Here is a 15,000-nt window from a genome sequence, read left to right as displayed (position 1 = left end):
CACACTATTCAGCATACCATATCATGCCATGCACCGTATCATACCATACTAAATAATTTACCCTACCATAGGATACAATTCACCATATAATTCCATACTAGATACCATACCATATGATAACATACACTGTACAATACCATACCATACGATATCATACACCGTACCATACCATACCATACCATACCATACCATACCATACCATACCATACCATACCATACCATACTATAACATACTATACACCATAACATACACCATACCATACTATACACAATACCATACCGTAGAACAGAACATACCATACCATACACCATACTATACCATAGAATATACCATAAGACGCACAATACCATACCAGCCTCATAACATACGAAGTAACAATACCATACCATAACATCAACCATATCATACCATATTATACCATACTCCATACCATACAGCATAACATAACATTCCATACCATATTATACAAGATACCATACCATACAATATCATATACAATACCAAAAAATAGTATACCATACCATACACCATATCATACACAATATCATGCAACATATCACACCGTACCATACCATACCATACCATACCATGCAATACCATACCATATACTGAACCACACCATAGCACACTATACACAGCACCATACCATACCATACCATACCATACCATACCATACCATTACCATACCATACTATACCACATCATACCATACCATACCATGCCATACCATACCATGCCACACCATGCCATACCATGCCATAGCATACCACAGCAAACCACACCATAACATACCATTAGAAAATACCATAATTTCCTATACATAAAATACACCATACACTCCCATTCCACACCATACCATACCGTACCGTACCGTACCGTACCATACCATACCATACCATACCATACACCTTACCATACACCATATCATAACATTCCACACCATACTATAAACCATACGATATCATACCATACACTAAGCAATACCATACCATACCATACCATACTATATGATACTATGCAATATACCATACCATACCATACTATACACCATACCATACCACACCACTGGGCATACCATACCATACCATACCATGCCATGCCATGCCATGCCATGCCATGCCATACTATACCATACAACACCATACAACACTATACCATGACATTCAAAGCCATGCCAAGGCGTACCATGCCATTCCATGCCATGCCATGCCATGCCATGCCATGCCATGCCATGCCATACCATACCGTACCGTACCATACCATACCATACCGTACCGTACCGTACCGTACCATACCATACCATACCATACCATAACACACCACACCACACCATATCATACCATACCATACCCTACTGTACCATACCATACCATGCCCCATATCATACCATACCTACAATATGCCATACCACACCCCATACCATACCACACCATGCCACACCCCATAACATACCATAGTCTACGACATACTATACCATACTATACTATACACCATACTATACCATACCCCATACCCCATACTGTAACCCATACAATACCATACAATACCATATACCATACCACAGCATACTATACACCATAGAATACCATACCATACGATAGCATACCATAAACCATAGCATAACTTATAATATACCATACCATACCATGCCATACCATACCATACATCATACCATACCATACACTATAAACTGACCTTCCATACCATACTATGCACCAGACAATATCATACCATGCACCATACCGTATCATACTATATGCCATACCATACGATAACATATGCCATTCCATACCATATAGTACCATACCATACCATGCACCATACCATACCATAGCATTCCATACCATATACCATAGTGAACCATAGACAATATGATACCATACCATCCCATAACTTACAAAGTAACCATACCATACCCTAACATAAAACATACCATACCATATTATACTATACACCATACCACTTTCCATTACATAAAGTTCCATACCATATAATATTATATACGATACCATGCCGCACCATATAATTTATCATACCATAGCATACTACACACCATACCACACCATAATACACCATATCATAATATACCATAGCATACACCATACCAAACCATACCATACACCATAACATATCATACACCATATCATACGATACCATACCATACCACATGCCTTACACTGTATCATACAACATATCGTACCATAACGTAAAATACACCATGCCATACCATACCCCATACCATACCATATATCATACAATACCATAAACCTTACCATACCATACCATACCCTACTATAACCCATACCATACAATACACCATACCATACCCCTTACCATGCCATATACCATACCATAGCATACCATACACCATGGCATACATATACTATACCGTAACACACCATAGCATACCATACACCATACCATACCATATCATACCATACCTCCTAGCATACTCCATAACATACCACACCATACCATGCCCCATACCATACTATACACCATACAATACCATACCATACAGTTAGTAACCGAACCAGTTTTACAAAGTGTTCCTGAAAGGATGAATCAGTTTTGTAAACTGTCCCTGAGAGGATGTTCAAGCATATCGTGTTCGAGTATACTCTTATCTTAACAACCTAGCTTTTATCTTAGCCTAAATACGCATAGAGTGAGGACACTGCACGTGATCAAAATAGTTCCAAGATGTTGCAATCGATGTTGTAATCGATACTGAGTAACCGTTAAGTATCTTAATGAATATATGAATATGTATGTGAATGGACTGTATAAATACTGTTTAACTTAAACTGCCCTGCGAAGCCAGCTTTGGGTGCGAACCCCTGGTTTCCCAGCACTGAAATAAAGCACCGCATATAACTACGCCCGTGGTTATGTGTCCTTGAATGCTAACAATACCATACACTTTACCATATTATACACAATACAATACCTTACAGCATACTATACCATAACATACAATGTATCATACAATACCATACCATACTCCATACCAAACCACACAATACCATACACAATAGCATAACATATAGTATACCATACCATGTCATGCCATGCCATACACCATACCATACTGTAGGATACCACACACCATATCCTCGACTCCAAAATCCTAAGGGTCCACCTCGGGTTTCTCCTGGTGCTTTCTGCCAGAGGCCCCAGGTAAGCCCATTATCTCTGGCTGTGGTGTAGAGCACATTTTTAACATCTGGTCCAGTCCAAACTGGTCCAAGGGCCACCGCATGAGTTATCTCACGCTTAATTTGTTCAAAGGCTTGTCGTTGTTCAGGGCCCCATTCAAATTGGTTCTTTTTTCGAGTCACTCAATAGAGAGAGCTCACAATCTGGCTGTAGTCAGGGATATGCATTCTCCAAAAACCTACAACGCCCAAGAAAGTCTGTGTCTCCTTTTTATTAGTAGGTGGAGACATTGCTGCAATTTTGTCGATCACATCCATTGGGATCTGACGACGGCCATCTTGCCATTTTATTCCTAAAAACTGGATCTCTCGTGCAGGTGCCTTGACCTTGCTTCGTTTTATGGCAAAATCAGCATCCAAAAGAATCTGAATTATTCTCTCACCTTTCTCAAAGACTTCTTTCGCTGTGTCGCCCCATACAATGATGTCGTCAATATATTGCAAGTGTCTGGAGCTTTACCTTGCTCCAGCGTGGTCTGGATCAGTCCACGGCAGATGGTAGGACTGTGTTTCCACCCCTGGGCAAGCGATTCCTCGTGTACTGGATGCCCCTCCAGGTGAAAGCAAACTGCAGCCTGCACTCTGCTGCTACAGGAATAGAGAAAAATGCACTAGCAATGTCAGTTGTAGCATACCACTTAGCTGCCTTTGACTCCAGTTCAAATTGCAGTTCCAGCATGTCAGGCACAGCAGCACTTGGTGGTGGCATAACTTCGTTCAGGCCACGATAGCCTCCAGTTAGTCTCCACTCGTCACGAGACTTACGCACTGGCCAGATGGGGCTGTTAAAAGGTGAGCGAGTCTTACTGATCACACCCTGGCTTTCCAACTGACGGATCAACTTCTGGATAGGAATCAAAGAATCTCGATTGGTGCGATATTGCCGGCGATGCACTGTCGCGGTAGCAACCACGACATGGTCGTCAACCATCAGCAGTCCTACAAGAGAAGGGTCATCAGACAGACCAGGCAAATCAGACAACTGTTCAATTTTCTCAGTGTCCACAGCTGCTATACCAAATGCCCACCTATCCCCTTTTGGGTCCTTAAAATACCCTCTCCTGAGATAGTCTGTGCCAACGATGCACGGAGCATCTGGACCAGTCACAATGGGATGCTTTTGCCATTTTTTTCCAGTTAGGCTCATTTCAGCCTCTACAACAGTCAGTTCCTGGCATCCCCCAGTCACTCCAACAACATTGATGGATTGCGTTCCTTTATAATTAGAAGGAATTATTGTGCACTGTGCACCAATGTCCACTAAAGCTTTGTACTCCTGGGGGTGTGTTGTACCAGGCCATTGTCTCTGGGTGTGAATTAGAGGTTCCTTCAAGAGCATCAGAATCTCTTCTGCTCCTTTTGTAAACTGGAGCAGCCATCTTCCTAGGAGTTTTTCCTTTGATCTCACGTACTCGTTCTTGAAGTTCTGAGGTAGGTCTTCCATGCCACTTATTCATGTTTTCTCCCTGCTCATGTAGGAAGAACTACAGTGACTCTCTTTTTGTGGGCTGCCTCTGTCCTCTCTCTCAAGACTGGAAACGCCTTTTCCTAATAGCTGAAACATAGGTTTGTGCAGGTCGTGAACGGTACGTGTCTTCTCTGAGTTCTTTGATTTCTTGCAATAGCTTTTCAAAGCGGTCATCAGATTTTTCACACAGTTTCTCCACAGCAGAGACACAAGCCCGTAGAGAACCAGCAAGGCTGTCCTCAAAGTTCTGGAGCTGCTCAATCACTTCAGTAATATCTTGTACACCTCTAGATGACCAGACCATTCCTGACAATGACTTAGCATATGCAGGTGGTGCACTTTGTACAAATCTGTGCCACAGAGGTCGTGTACAATTGATTCTATCTGGGTCTGTCACCTCTTGGCTCTTTGGTCCAAAATAGATGATCTCTCGCACGGCTAATTCTCTCAGGAACTGGATAACTCTCTCCACAGTATTCCATTTCCCTAACTTGGATATACAATCTTCCTTGTAGGGAAATCTTACTTTCATAGCTGCCAGGAGTCGGGTCCAGAGAGTAGTGGCGTTAGACTCTCTTGAAATTGCCCTATCAATGGTGGCAGTGGATCAGAGATCCCAGCTGCCTGGCTTCACCACCTTCCAATTCAATTGTTTCTGCCCCATTGTCCCAGCATCGGAGCAGCCAGGTTAAAATATTCTCGCCTTCACGACGACTAAAGTCTTTTTGCAGATCTCTCAGCTCACCTGTAGCAAAGGACCGAGTGGTGGTCACTTCATCTCCTCCCTGCGCTGATGATGCCCCTTGGGCTGATGTTGGCCCGGTGCTATCATCTGCTGCACGGGTAGTCTTTCTAGAGACTTTCTTACAACCAGCAACTGATGCTGATATGGGTTCACCATCATTGGATTCATTTCCAGAGTCTGAATGACTGTCACAGTGATTGCTGTGGTTACAGCAGCAGCAGTGCCCAGTGTGTGAAGAAATGGGGGCTGCCTTGATAGCCTTTGAGGCTGGAGAAGTAATGTTATCTGCAGCGACCTTGGCAGAGGAACTCTGTGGAGGAGCTGTAGCTTCAGCCTGTGAAGCCGCAGTTGGGGGGGCAGTGGCTGCAGCGGCAGATTTCTCTGTTTTGCTCTTTCCTGAGCGGCCAGGACTGCTTTTTGGTAAAGCTTCTGAAGACGCACCGCAAATCTCAGGACAACAAAGACTCGAAAACCTTCCACTGTACCTCGTTTCTCTTAACAGAAGCACAAACTGACACACATTCAGCAAACCAGATAACACCGTCACAGTTCTATCAAAAGTCCAAGGATATTCAAAGTTCTCTAAAACATCAGTTACGCCTTAATCTCTGACAAAACGCAAGTCCTTTCCAGATCCTTCCCGCTACAGAATGGTTTGAAGGAATAAAAATGTGTATGAACTCTACAAATTCCACATTTTACGTGGACTGTGTGAAAGACCAAAGCAATCGTATTTGAAGTCCTTTAGGTTTCCTCGTCTACTTTGAGCTCTATCTTCCGGTATGCCAACTTTTTAATGAGACAGTCTTTAACTCAGTGACCTCATGACAGCCTTCTGTTGCTCTCGTCCCATTCCAAGACAATGTTGAGAATGGACAGATAATGGAAAGATGCTCACACAAGCAAAATTTTGGGCAAAGGACCCCTGCAAGGTTTATAATTCAGGAGAAGCGTGGTTCTTTCACCTGTTCAACAACAGACGTTCAAATTAGGTGCAGTCACTGCTAGACTACACGTTTGCCGTTCATCGTCACAGAGGGTGGGTCCAGAGCCTTTGTGATCTCTTTACCGATGTGGGTACAAATCTAGGTGAGATCCATGGAAGCCAGGGATCTTTCAATGGCATGAGATAAATGCCAAGCTCACCAAGCACAACAAAAGGGCTGATTTCCCTTTTGCCATTTCTTGTATGCTGCGGAATGGTCTAAAGTTTCCTTACAGTACAAACAGAGTACTTCTACTTGCAAGTTGCAGTGCTCTCTCCTTCTCTCTGTCCCTCTCTCACGCTTCTTTCTTTTTGTTCCTCCCTTTCTACTTTTGTGCCATTTTTCACCTCTTGGAGAGATGTTTAAGAACTGCTGGGAAAACCCCAGGAAAGCACAGCTGTTATACGAAGCGATGGCTCCAAGAGCTCTACAGCTGCCATGGCACATGAGAGGTGCACTCCATAAGCTGTTTTCCCTTTGTCTCCTTCACTAAAGAAGGAATCACTACTAAAGGTACAAGGTACCTTTACCAAATTATCATTGTCTCGTTTTTCTATTTTATTCACGGTTTTGCCATTTTTCTCTTTCTTCCCCTTTTTCTTTTCCCCCTCTTCTTTTTTTTAACTAAGTTACCAAACTGACCAAAATGCAAAGACCCAAGCTGCTGGTGTCTCCCCAAGAGGCAGACAAGTTCCATGTGTCTCACTTGGGTCACAAGTATTGATGCACCAAATTCTGCAGAATATACTAACCCACCTACAATGCTGGGCTCACCACAAGTCTCACCTAGGTAATATCCAAACCAAACTAAAGCAAAGCAAACAAAGAAAAGTGCCTTATCCCTATAGATGGAGTCACTCGCGTCCTGAGCTGGTCCCGCAGCATCACTCTTTGCATTTGAGACTCAGCAGAACGCTGAGCCAGGCGCTCCTGGAGAGTGCACGTTTCTTCCTCCAGTATGTCCATCTCTGTGTCCGCACTTGTGCTTACAGAGTCTGCAAGGCGTGAGGGGCACGGCCGTGGGCACTATCGGGCACGGACATGTGTGGGGACACTTCCCAAGCGCAGGCACAGCCAAGCTCTTTCTCGTGCAGAGGACACGGGCACACACGTGCAAATGGTGGTGGAGACCAAAAAGTCTTTATTGGGGGGGCACTCTAATGGGCAGCGGCCCCACGCTGACCACAGGGAGGATCCTTTCCACGGCATAGGCCATCTTGTTGTAGGTCTCCTCACACAGTGCGTTCAACAGGATGTAGTAGAGGAGCTGGAGGCCAGTCCAGGAGGCGAAGAGCACCACAGCAGCAAGGATGAAGATGACAGCAAACCTCGGGCTGGCAAAGAACATGTAGAGCATCCTGCGGGGCAGAAGAGGCATGGCAGACAGGGCAGGGTGGACGCCTCACAAGCCCCTCTTGATATGGGGTGCAGGACCCTTTCCAGGAGCCCCACAGGCCTCCTCCCCAGCTGTTTCTCCTTGCTCCTTCGGGCAGGCTGGGACATGAGACTCCGCAAGCCTGGGAAAACTCCCCGACCCAGGGAAAAATGGCGCCGAGCACTTCTCAGCTGCAAGGCCCACAGCCGGCCAGCAGCTTGCCAGCAGCCTGGCTTGTGAGCCCCACCGGTTGCAGCAGGTGTCCAGCCCACCCCAGGGCTGCCCAGGAGCGAGCCCTGGGACACAGGGGACGCAGTGGGGACACTCACTGCAGCCAGTACAGGAAGCCGCATCTCCTCGCCAGCGAGTCCTTCTCCTGCAGGTCAACAGAGGACAAGGACGCTTGTCAAGCACTGATGCATGGTGGGGACAGCTGGAGTTGCACGGTGCTGGCACAGACTCTCCCGCTTACCAGCTGTTCTTGCACCAGCTCCGGACGTGCAGTCTGTGGTATCTCGGACTCCTTCTTCCTCTGCAGCTGGCTGCGGGCAACAGGGCTTGGTTGGACGACTTACAGAGCTCCATGGCCACGCAAGGGGTCCCCGTCCAAACACGCAGCACCCCAGGCAGGGAAAGGGCTCCCCTGTCACACCACGTGCTGCACGTTCCCCCACTGCGCTGCCTGCACCAGCATTGGCAGCCCCCTCATGCGGTGCTGCAGAGATGCCCTGGAGACGTGTGTGGAGCCAGGGGCCCAACTCACCAGGCCTCTAAATACTCCATCTCCTCCTGAAGATTGCTTATTTCGTGGAATAGCGCCTGGGAGAAGGAAGGGTTGCGAGTGCCTGAGCCCGCTGCGGCCCTCCGCCAATCCCCCACCCCAGGGCCTGCAGGCACACGGCCCTTTCCCCCCAGCCCTTTCGGCATTACCTTGGTCTCCCGCCGCATACAGGCCCCAGCCTCGGCATAGCGCTTTTCCATCTGCTAAACAACGGGTGCACCATGCGGGCGGCTGAGCTGGGACCTGGACACCCCCAGGCCTTTCCAGACCCAGGGCCGTGCCCACTCAGGCCTCCTTCTCCCCCCTACCTGCTGCGCCTCTTCTTGCCTTCTTGCAGCCTCCTGTATAGCCTGGCACTGCTCCTGGGGAGAGGAGGGGGTGAGGAGCAGCCATCAGGGCAGCAGGACACTGCCACCAGTGCACTCCCCTGCCATTATGGCCTCCCAGCTCCCTCTGGGCACCTCCTTTGCCCTCACGTCCCCTCTCCTTCCCAGCCCTGCAGGTGCTGTGGGCAGACACAGGGACCCCCACGCCCCACTCGGGACGCAGTCCACGTCTGGACATGGTCCTGAGCAACTGGCTCTAGGTGAGCCTGCTTGAGCAGGGCCACCAGCTGAGACAACATGATCTCCAGACGTCCCTTCCAAGCTCAGTCACACTGTGATTCGGGGAACTCACCTTACAATGGCCCAGCAGACTCTCCAGCTGCCGGCACTCCCGGCGGCGGTTCTCCAAACTTTCCACCGCCGCAGAGGTCTGGGAAGAGGAGCCGCACAGAGGCCCTGAGCCCATGACACAGCCACAGCCACCGCAGCTCGGAGACGTGGGCAGGGGAGGGGACACTGACCTCCGTGCTCAGCTGCGTGATGCGGTCCTTCAGCTGCTCCTGGTTCTTTACCTGCATGGGGAAAGGAGGGGTCAGGGGCTCAAGTCTCACCCCCCCAGCCCCCGGGGACAAGAGGACAACTCCACACCTACCAGACGCTGCAGCATCGCCCTTCGCATTTGAGACTCAGCAGAACGCTGAGCCAGGCACTCCCGGAGCATGCGCATCTCTTCCTCCACCATGTCCCTCTCCATGCCTGCACTTGTGTGGTGGGACTCCGTGAGGCGTGAACGGCACGGCCGTGGGCACTGTCGGGCACGGACACGCGCAGAGACGCTTCCCAAGCGCAGGCACAGCCAAACTCAGAGCGCAGAGGACACGGACACACACGTGCACACTGAGGGATGCCCAGAGCCTTCCACTGTACAGTGGACACAGGACAGGTCCTTGGCAACTACTCTCCAGGCTCTTGCCCAGCAGCACCGAAGTTCTCCTCCGGATGCTTGCCCACCTCCAGGAGCAGCCCCTTTTATCCCCCCCAGGGCACCTACCTCACACACCCACAGTGACATCACAGTGACACGGCCAACGCTGCCCATGGAGATGTGGCCATCACCTGCCTGGGGCTGGTGCCAGGAGCTGCTTTGGGGTCCAGCTGCGGCCGCCAAGGGAACAGGGCATCACTCGCGGCACCCACTCACAGGAGTGCTCCTCTAATCGAGGATGCACGTGATTCGCACTTCTTGGCATTTAGTACATGCACCTATGGCATATTCATTTGTTTCTACTGCTTAGTTAATGCATTAAACAGAAATTATTTCCATAACCCTGCCCTTTGACGGAAGTTCATCTTTGGTAGTCGAGAGTCTTCCTCAGGGGTCTCTAGTGGTCCCCAGGGGTCTTCGCAGCTGCTGGTAATTTCCGCTTAGCTTTCATTGCTAATTTTGCTATTACACCATATACGTCTCTGGGATATGCACCTTGATTCTCTGGCAAAGCATGAGTGCGTTCCCCAGCTAAATGAATGTAACCAATCCCTCTTTGACGGTATACATTACGGATAGATTCTACAGTACAGTTCTCCCCAAAATCAGATAGCCATATGGTATATTGAGTAGTGGTTAAGATCATTTTCAACAAAGAACGCTGATCATGCGGAGTCAGTACTTAGGAGGAGCTTAATGCTTCTAAAAACTTTACAATGAATGAGGAAGTAACCCCATTTTCTTTAACTGATGTCTGTAATTCCTTTACAACTTCATAAGACAGCTGTTGGAAGCCTGCAGGTTGCTGTTCACAATAGACCACAGGGCATGCTGTGACCACTTGCCATTTGGCTGCTTTTTAAGCCTCTTCTCTACTTTTATCCCACACAAGTTAAACAAGTGGGCACTTTCAGTAGGAGAGTATCATCTGGGGGGAATAAATCAGGCTCTGGCTCCGGGTCCCTCAGGCCAGGACCAAGGGGGTTGTCGGGCACCTCCCACAAACCATCATCGGTCAAAAGCGTTCGCTGTCGCGTACGAACGGGGGCTTCGTTGTCAGCCAGCCCTTTCTCCACTACTGCATCCATGGTTAGTGCATTTTTGCACGACATTTCTACAGGATCCCACTCCTTCCCTGGCAAGCGAGGAGCAGAAGGGTCACAGTTAGTTGCCACCCTTGCAGCTACTTCCTTCTGAGCCGCTTTTGAACTAGTAACTATTTCCCCCTAAGTAGATTAATGTTGGCAAGCAGCATTATCTCCGGTCGCTGCCTGTTCATATATTCTCGTCCGACTTTATGCCATGCCTCCAAGGGAAACATACCAGTTGTAGGAAAGTCTGGGACGTGGTCAGCAATCCGTTCTACTAGAGTCACTAATCGGACTCCTGATACATCCCAATTTTGCCTTTGGAACAATCGTTGAAGGAGACCTAGGCTTTGCCTTTGCTCTAGGGATATCTTCCCTCCCGTGGTTCCCGTCGCTCACCTTTCCTCGGTGTTGGGTGGGTGCGCTGTGATTCCTGTGTCCTGGTTCAACTGGGCTTCGCTACCGGAATGGCTGCTTTCTTTACAGCCGCGCTGGAAGTCCCTGTTCGGGTGCCATTTGTAGCGCATGAGGCACAGACTCTCAGTAAGGCGCAAGGAGAGGCATTTAGTACAAACTCAGGCTTGCCGATTTGCTTAGTCAGTCATTATATAAGCAATGCATTTTGTGTTCCCACCAAAGTTACTGCCATAGACACATTTTTGTCTGTCACATGCTCTTCTTATATCCTTGGTGTTGTCACGGAGCATGCAGTCCCACCGCTTGTTCTCACGCTGGGCGACTTCTGCAGTTTCTCACAAGGCTGATCTCAGCATACGGCCAGAGTACCTGTTCATCCATCTGGCTGGAGTTCAGTTAGGAAAGGATGCTTTAAAAAAAAACACCTTGCATTTTCAGCTCTTTTTCCTTTGGCATCTCTTTGGTCTTTCTCCAACTCTGCAAAGTGTGGCCCAAGCCAGACAGCATATTAGAGAAGACAGAAGGAACAGGCTGGGGATATTTTTCTTCCCTGTTGTCATTTTTCTACCCAGACACTGTCAAACAGGCGCATTCACAAGCGGACACACGCTTCTGTTCTGAAGAAGACGTATGCTTCTGCAGCAAATTTCTCTCTCTTCTTCCCTTCCAAAGAGGTGTGCTCAGGAGCAGGGTGTTTCAAGATTCTCTGCTTGGTCTGTGCTTTTGGGGTGACTCCTCGTGCCTTGCAGATGTGCTCTTTCCTATTCAAGTGCTGTCTGCTGCTAAACTTGGTAGTTATACCTCGCCAAGCAGACTCTCGGAAACACTCTCTTCTGCTCTGTGACCCTGAGACAGAAGCGGATGTTTCATCTCTATGGATGACCGTCACTTCAGGGTACTCGAGTGCAACAGCACCAGAAGAAGGGGAAGAAGGTAGCACCCAGAGAATGTGTCAGAGAAACAGACGTTTATTTGCTGTTGATTCCGCCAAGGGAAGCTGCAGCCCCGCTAGTGGCATCGACAGGGCCGTCTCTTGCGGGGCTGAGGAGAGTCCTGGGGGGCGGGGTTCCTTCTCTTTGCGGAGCGTCGGGCCCCCCGGGCGAGCGGTCCCTGCCCCGGTCGGCAGCGGAGGGGCTGCAGCTGCAGCCCCGGGCAGAGGGACCTGCCCCCGCCGCCTGCCCCGGCTCCTCCTGGGGCTGCTCCCGCTGCGCAGGGCCGGGCGCAGGTGGAAGGGAGCTGGGAGCCCTGCTCAGGGCGGCCTCCGACGTGCTGGCTTCATCCTCCACATGGGAGCCCACAGCGCTGCTGGGGGCCAGCCTGGGGTCAGGAATCCCCACCCGGGAGCTGGGGGGGCTGGGGCTGGCTGCGCGCCCGTCGTCGTCCTCCTCGTACCCGTAGGAGCACAGCAGCCTCCAGGCCTCCTCGCTGCACCGCTCCACGATGACCTGGATGAGGCCACGCACCAGCGGTGCTGCATTGTCCTGGAGCTGGGGCTCCATGCGCTGGACCAGGGCCTCCTCGTCCAGCCCGTGGCAGCACAGGGCGTACAGGATGATCCTTTGTGTTGCCACCGCCAGCCACCACTGCTCCTCATAGATGGCGTCCAGCTCCAGGCTGAGCCAGGGCAGCACGGGCTCCAGGAGCTGCTGGTGTCGCCGGAAAAGCGCTGCCCAGACCTGGGGCAGGAGCCCGTCCACGGCAGCCACGTCCTCTGTCTCCACAGCCCCCCACTCTTCCGGGAACGGCGTCCCCGTCACAAAGAACACAGGGGACCCTGCGGGGCCAGAGCGGCTGCTGCTGACTGGGCGGCTGGGAGCTGCGCTGGCCTGGGTGCTGGCCAGGCTTGGCTGTGCAGGGGACATGGTGACACGCAGGTAGTCGTCTCCCCGCACAGAAAACTTGATCTCTTGCATCTGGCCTCTGCAGAGTGGGCAAGTAGATGTCCTTTGAGCCCAGCGCAGGATGCAGCCCAGGCAGAACTGGTGCTGGCAGGGCTGCACGAAGGCGACGGCCTTCGGAGCATCGCGGCAGATGGGGCAGCTCCACGCTGTCTCGCTGGCCATGCTTGTGCTGTGCAGTGGCTTGGGGAGAGCTGAGGAGGAGGAGCTGCTTCCCCTGGCCAGCGCTGGTGCTGCCCAAGACGTTGAGCACTGCCAAAGGAGAGAGGCCACGGTCATGGGCCGTCGCGTGGAGAGGAGGGGAGGGGAGGGGAGGGGAGGGGAGGGGAGGGGAGGGGAGGGGAGGGGAGGGGAGGGGAGGAATGCCCAGGCCCCTGAACAAGGACACCCTCCTCTTCCGCGAGCTGCATCGCCCGCAGAGCTCACCTCCGCTGCATCAAGCGTGTGCCGCAGTGCCCGGCTGCCTGAAGCAGGCAGGACCGGGCAAACACAGGGATGGCTCCGGGATGGGAGCGAGAGCTGCCCACATCAGCCCCTAAAGCACCACCCAGCACCACGAGAAGCCTCGCTCCTACATCCACACCTCGCAGGCTGCTCGGCAGGAGTCCAGGCACTAGCCAGGCTGAGCCAGGCTCTGCTGGCACCCGGAGATGAGCGGTGAGGGACGTGAGGTCACAGTCCGTGGCTCCTTGATGTCACAGACCCTTACTTGTTGATGTCACTCTCCACCACTTGGTGATGTTCCAGCCGGCCTCCCACTCTGCATGTGCACCACAGCAGGAGAATAAAAGAAGATACTTTTTCATTAGTTTTGTTTCTGTGTTTCCCTGCCACCCTAGCTTGGTCACCTGCCACCCGTGTCTGTGACTGTGTCTTGTCCCCACCTCTGACACGGTGTGCAGGTCTCCTACAAGGGGGAGCGTGGTGGGATAAGTCAGCTATGGACTGCCCACGGCCGCATATCACCACCCCCAGCTGGGAGCTGCCTTTCCCTGTGCGACGTCGGGATTTGCAGGGAGGAATCGTAGTGCCTGGATGGCCGAAGGGCTGCAGACTCCCTGCTCGTGACTTTGGGGAGCCCAGGGTCGATCCCCGCATAGGCCGTGCTGTCTCATCGGCTCTTCCTACCTCTGGCTTTTATTATCATTTCCACTCATAAGTCAAGGTTCTTCTTTTCCTTTTGGAAGATCATTATCTGTTATTTCCAGGGTTGAAGGTGTCAGAGTCAAGGGTGCTATAGTCATCTGCATGTTTAGAAGGATAGGCCTCCATGCAGACAACGTGTCTAAAATAACAAGGACATACGCAGAGTTCCAGCATCTAGGTCATCTGAAGAAAGTCCACCTGGAAGTTGACAACTGGTCTTCAGAAGGCCAGGTTTGAAGCTGTGCTTGTCTTCTCCTTCTGTCTCACACTGCTCTGTCGACAAGTTGTCCGAAGCGCATGAAGAGTTCAGAATTAGAAGAGTACTGTGCTCACAGACTTCAATCATTTACGCCTTCATCTCTGACAAGATGCAAGTCCTTTCCTGATCCTTCCCGCTATGGAATGATCTGAAGGAATAAAAATGTATATGAACTCTACAAATCCCACATTTTATGTGGACTGTGTGAAAGGCCAAAGCAATCGTATTTGAAGTCCTTTAGGTTTCCTTGTCTACTATTAGCTCTATCTTCCGGTATGCCAACTTTTTAATGAGACAGTCCTTAACT

This window comes from Nesoenas mayeri (assembly GCF_963082525.1).
Source record: "Nesoenas mayeri genome assembly, chromosome: Z".
NCBI lineage: Eukaryota > Metazoa > Chordata > Aves > Columbiformes > Columbidae > Nesoenas > Nesoenas mayeri.
The sequence above is the reverse complement of the archived record's forward strand: the minus strand, read 5'-3'. Positions refer to the sequence as shown.